Below are 5000 nucleotides of genomic sequence, written 5' to 3'. Positions count from 1 at the left end.
TTTGAATTAATATAATTCATACTTTGGTAGTCATTTGTTTGATTTCATTCGTCTATTCCTTTAATCCTTAATCATCTTTATTTTCTGTTATATGATATCAATAGTGATAATAAAATTCATACCTTGGTAGTAATTTTCTATTTTATTCGCCTATCCATTCTAATCGTTATATATTGCTTTTCTTTCATATGATATCAATAGTGATGATAATAAAATATGGAGAAATACTATACGAACCTTAATTACTGCCATAGTTTATTGTTATTGTGAATTGAAAAGAATTGGAAGAGGAAGAAAGTCAACTATTAAAAACATGATATATAAAATTTCTTAATCTCTGAAAGGAGTTCATTTTACAGTCTGCAAATATTTGTACACGTCATCGCAAAATGCACCGTGACGTACTGTAGTTAACTTTTCATTTCTTTCCCTCCACTTTTACTAACCGAAGAAACCCCGCCACCAGCAACGCTTTTCTCACTAATCTCTTCATTAGGTCTGTTTTCTTCTTCCTCCGAACAAACAACAGATGGGGAGGGAATTATGCAAAGTTAAACACGGCTTTGCAAATAGCTTACGAGCAGTACCTTAATTTCCGTCATATTTACAACCTTGCTCTCTTTAAACAGCATTGTTTGCAGGCCCCGTCCTGTTATTTGCCATTCCCTAACACGAACGAAATACACGATTTCAGTCGGACTATTTCTGGACGCTTTAATGAGTTCCAGAATGCTAATAGAATTCTGGAACCCATTCAAACATTTTGTTGTACTGGAACCAAAACTGGTAAGGCGTGGGAAGAATTCCAGTCTCGGAGGATTAGTAAAAAAAAAAAAAAAAAGAAAAAAAAAACTTTAGAGTTCCAGGAATGGCTGAGAAGAAATCAGCAATCTGGAAAGGGATTTCAAAATACTGAAGAGGATTCGAGAAAGAAAAAACAATAGGAAGAATTCCAGAACTATAAGGATAACTCCAAAACTTTAAGGAAGACTACAACAACGATGAAACAGATGCCAGAACGATCGTTAAGCATTCAGATCACTAAAGAAGAATTTAATAGCGATGGAAAATTCTCATAAAGGGTAGAAAACTCATTAACATTAAGCGAAAAATACTTGTTTTTAATGAGATTCCAGAACACTGAGAATACCCTTAACATTTGGGAAGGACTCATTCAACACTGGAAAGGATTTCAGGAAGCGATTCCAAAACACCGAAAATAATTCCTAAAAAAAAAAAAAAAAAAAAAAAAAAAAAAAAAAAAAGAATGCTAGAAAGGATTTCAGAAGCGATTCCAAAACACCGAAAATAATTCATAATTCCTAAAAAAAAAAAAAAAAAAAAAAAAAAAAAAAAAAACAATGCTAGAAAGGATTTCAAAACGCTTTAAATTATTCCCATAACCAAAGGACGCTACGTTGCCGATGAAGATTCCAAAAATATCTCCCCTACTTACTAAAGAGCAAGTGTCTGGCTAAAAAAATTGTATACATACATACATATATATATATATATATATATATATATATATATATATATATATATATATATATCAAGTTTAGTAGAGCGGCATTGCCAGTCGTATAACTACACGGTCTTTCAACGTTCCCTGATCAGAGGGGGCATATGTATTGACTCTGAGAGGGGGCACCCTGATAGGTACACTCGGAAACCACAACTGCCATGCTGTAGTTAGGAAATGAGGTTGGGGTGGGAAGGGTTGAATCTCTGTGTGTGCATTCCTATCTAAATATCTAGCTGTCAATATTGACGGGTAACGTACACTAGTAGAAGAATATTACCCACCCAAGAAAGTCTTCTAGAATGATGGGCAGGGTGATACTAGAACCCTTAGGAAAGAACTCAGCGAAGCATAGAAGGGTTCTAGAAGAACGATTGCTATGGAAACTGCAAAAACTAGAAAGTAAAATTTTCGTATACGATGACTGACCCGAAACCGCACGAATCTACTCTTGAAGGGAAGACCAACGGGCGATTTCATTATCACGAAGTATTTCATCAAGTATCGCAGACACATATTTATACCTTCGTTGCAAAACACACTACGAACTCAACAAGTGAAAGTAGCCCTTCCTTCATTCACGGTCGGAGAGGGGCCGCGATGCGTTACCATGACTACGGTTCACGCCAGTTACTCGCTTGTTCGCAAGACAAACTTGACTATTTCCACGGAACATTGATGCTAACACTAATACGCTCCCTCTCACTTACACACGCTTTCGTTCACCCACACACCCCATACACACATGTTGAAAAGGCCGATTATTCTTTAGTAGTGCCAGGATAACAGAACACTCAATTAATCAATCAATCAATCTTTAGTGTTGCTAAGCCTCGACAAACCACTAACATGGCCGCAACTATGCATTGTCTTCTGCGACAATCTTTTGTAAAAAACGAGCGAGAAGAGTTAATGCTTCTGCCTGAGATATAATAGTCCATAAATAAGTCCATAAAATCGATTGTTTTTTCTTTTACATTAAGACGAAACTTTCGACAAATAGAATTACAAGACAACTTGAATTAACATCATAACGATTCGATCTAAAATGTTTATTATAGTGTATGTTAACTGTCTTCTTTTAGCAATATTTATTTTATAATTAACTTCGTTCTCTAGTCTTGGGTAGTGCTATAGCCTCTGTACCATGGTCTTCCACTGTCTTGGGTTAGAGTTCTCTTGTTTGAGGGTACACTCGGTCACGCTGTTCTGTCTTATTTCTCTTCCTCTTGTTTTGTTAAAGTTTTTATAGTTTATATAGGAGATATTTATTTTAATGTTACTCTTCTTAAAAATCTTATTTTCCTTGTTTCCTTTCCTCACTGAGCTATTTTCCCTCTTGGAGCCACTGGGCTTATAGCATCCTGCTCTTCCAACTAGGGTTGTAGCTTAGCAAGTAACAACAACAACAACAACAATAATAATAATAATAATAATAATAATAATTTGATTACTAAGAGCTTGAATGTTGTGCCTACAAGGGGTCCATTGTTACAATTATGACTTTCTCTTATGCAAGATTTTGCAGACAAACGACTGGACGATTACTTAATCAATTGTGATTGTTGCACTCGAAAGAAATCTATCCGTGCATGATGCCATGACAATCAATGCATCAGAATAAGTGGGACTTAAATATAGGTTTTTAGTTTTCTACAATATATACTTGATTGTGTCCGTCGCTTATTACGAAATACCATCACAAGAATTACCTCCAATATAAGTCCAGGAAAAAATATATATCGGCAAATTTCTTGTCATAAGGTTTACCACAAATGACATTTAATTTTTCTCGCGTGTATTTGGTTCAAGGTCTGTTATAAATAAAAATATCTTTCTTAAAATGCCGTGTTTTAGGTTTGTTTTTAAGTTTCCTATAATTCATTGATTTTCTATGCCTCAAAGAATGTTTTATAACTATTGTTCAACATTCCAATTATTCACAAGTCATTTTCTTTTATCGAATTTCTGTAACTCAAAATTCCTAACACGATATCTGTCATTTGGAATCAATTGTCATTTTATAACTCTAACAACTTCGGAAAAAAGTAAATTAAAATGGCAATGACCTTTGCACCCTGTTTATTAAAGAAGAATAATTTTTACCGTTAATCATTTCCATCCCGAGATACACGGATGCAAAGGAGCAATCCATTACTTCAAGTTACAGAAATCAGCCTAACCACCTTCACCCGACGACCTCGAAACGAGAGAGAGAGAGAGAGAGAGAGAGAGAGAGAGAGAGAGAGAGAGAGAGAGAGAGAGAGAGAGAGAGAGAGAGAAACCTGAGTTTTAAGAGCAAAAGTCCCGTTAAAAGGGCTTTCCAGTCCCCACCAATCATGGGCAAAGTCCTTCCCGAGAGGCAACGGCAAGTTACTTTCGCTGGAAACCGATACTTGATAGAGGAAGGCCAACGAGTCTCTCTCTCTCTCTCTCTCTCTCTCTCTCTCTCTCCTCTCTCTCTCTCTCTCTCTCTCTCTCTCTCATTTCCAAAAAGCTGACGGCCTCCACATATCTCAAACGGAAGCACATTTTGCCGAATCGAGCGAAGACTGACAGGAGTACAGTGGGAATAGAATTGAATTGATTATTCCAGCAAGGATTACGGGGGGGGGGGGGGGGTAATTCAATTGATTCGCCACACTTTCCAGAATGTTTCCAGTACAGGGGAAGCAATCTTCATGGTCATTATTGCTGGAAAGATAAAGTATTTCTCCTCTTTCGCAAGATTTCCTTGGAGTCATCGTAATCTACACTATTGCCAAATTTCGTGTCGCAAATGACTTAGAAGTGGAACGATTGGTCTTCGTTGCAGTGTGGATTTCTTGAATCCTTTATTTTGCAATATGCTCAGTGTGATTGTTTCACTCTTCTTCTTCTTCTTCTCCTTCCTCTTCTAAGAGACTGGAAGAACTAATACAAACTACAACTCGATGATTTCTTTTACGTTAAGAGGTGATTAAACATTTCTCCCACCCACAGACCATTCATCTTCTCTTATTTCCTCTAATCTATCTTCCCCAAAGAGAAAATAAATATCAAGAACACTGCTTTCCTTTCGCTTGCTAATCGCTGTAATCAAACACCTCTAATGGGACTCTGGTTCAAACACGTATGGCATGACAAAGCATTACTTTTCACTTTGCTTCCTTATCATTCAAAATAGCCCCCTAACCTTTCATTTGCAGCATGACAAGGTACTAAAACACACTTAAAGCTTGGAAACAAGATCTCCCTCCAAGCTAGATTCCCGGTGACGAGACAAAACCCTTAACCTGTGTCTCTGATTAGCGAAGTGATAACACCTTTATGAGCCATGAGAAGGAATGAAATACCTTTTTGTTGTATCTTGGTTAATGCTCGTTCATTACACGCAAGACTTTCTTTAACGTAAGTACAGACGCCCTGAATTATAGCGATGTGAAGTTTGGGTCCCCTACGTCAAAATGTGTAAAGACATTCCATTACTTGAAATCTA

General features: G+C 36.7%; 1 protein-coding gene across 1 annotated transcript in view; it reads right to left on the bottom strand.

The window, feature by feature from the left end:
• LOC137653721 (uncharacterized) overlaps positions 1 to 5000 on the bottom strand; it is a 54946-nt gene that overhangs the window by 9656 nt on the left and 40290 nt on the right. The window lies entirely within an intron of this gene.

The sequence above is a fragment of the Palaemon carinicauda genome, chromosome 14, assembly GCF_036898095.1.
Source record: "Palaemon carinicauda isolate YSFRI2023 chromosome 14, ASM3689809v2, whole genome shotgun sequence".
Lineage (NCBI taxonomy): Eukaryota > Metazoa > Arthropoda > Malacostraca > Decapoda > Palaemonidae > Palaemon > Palaemon carinicauda.
This window is presented reverse-complemented; position numbering and strand designations above follow the sequence as displayed.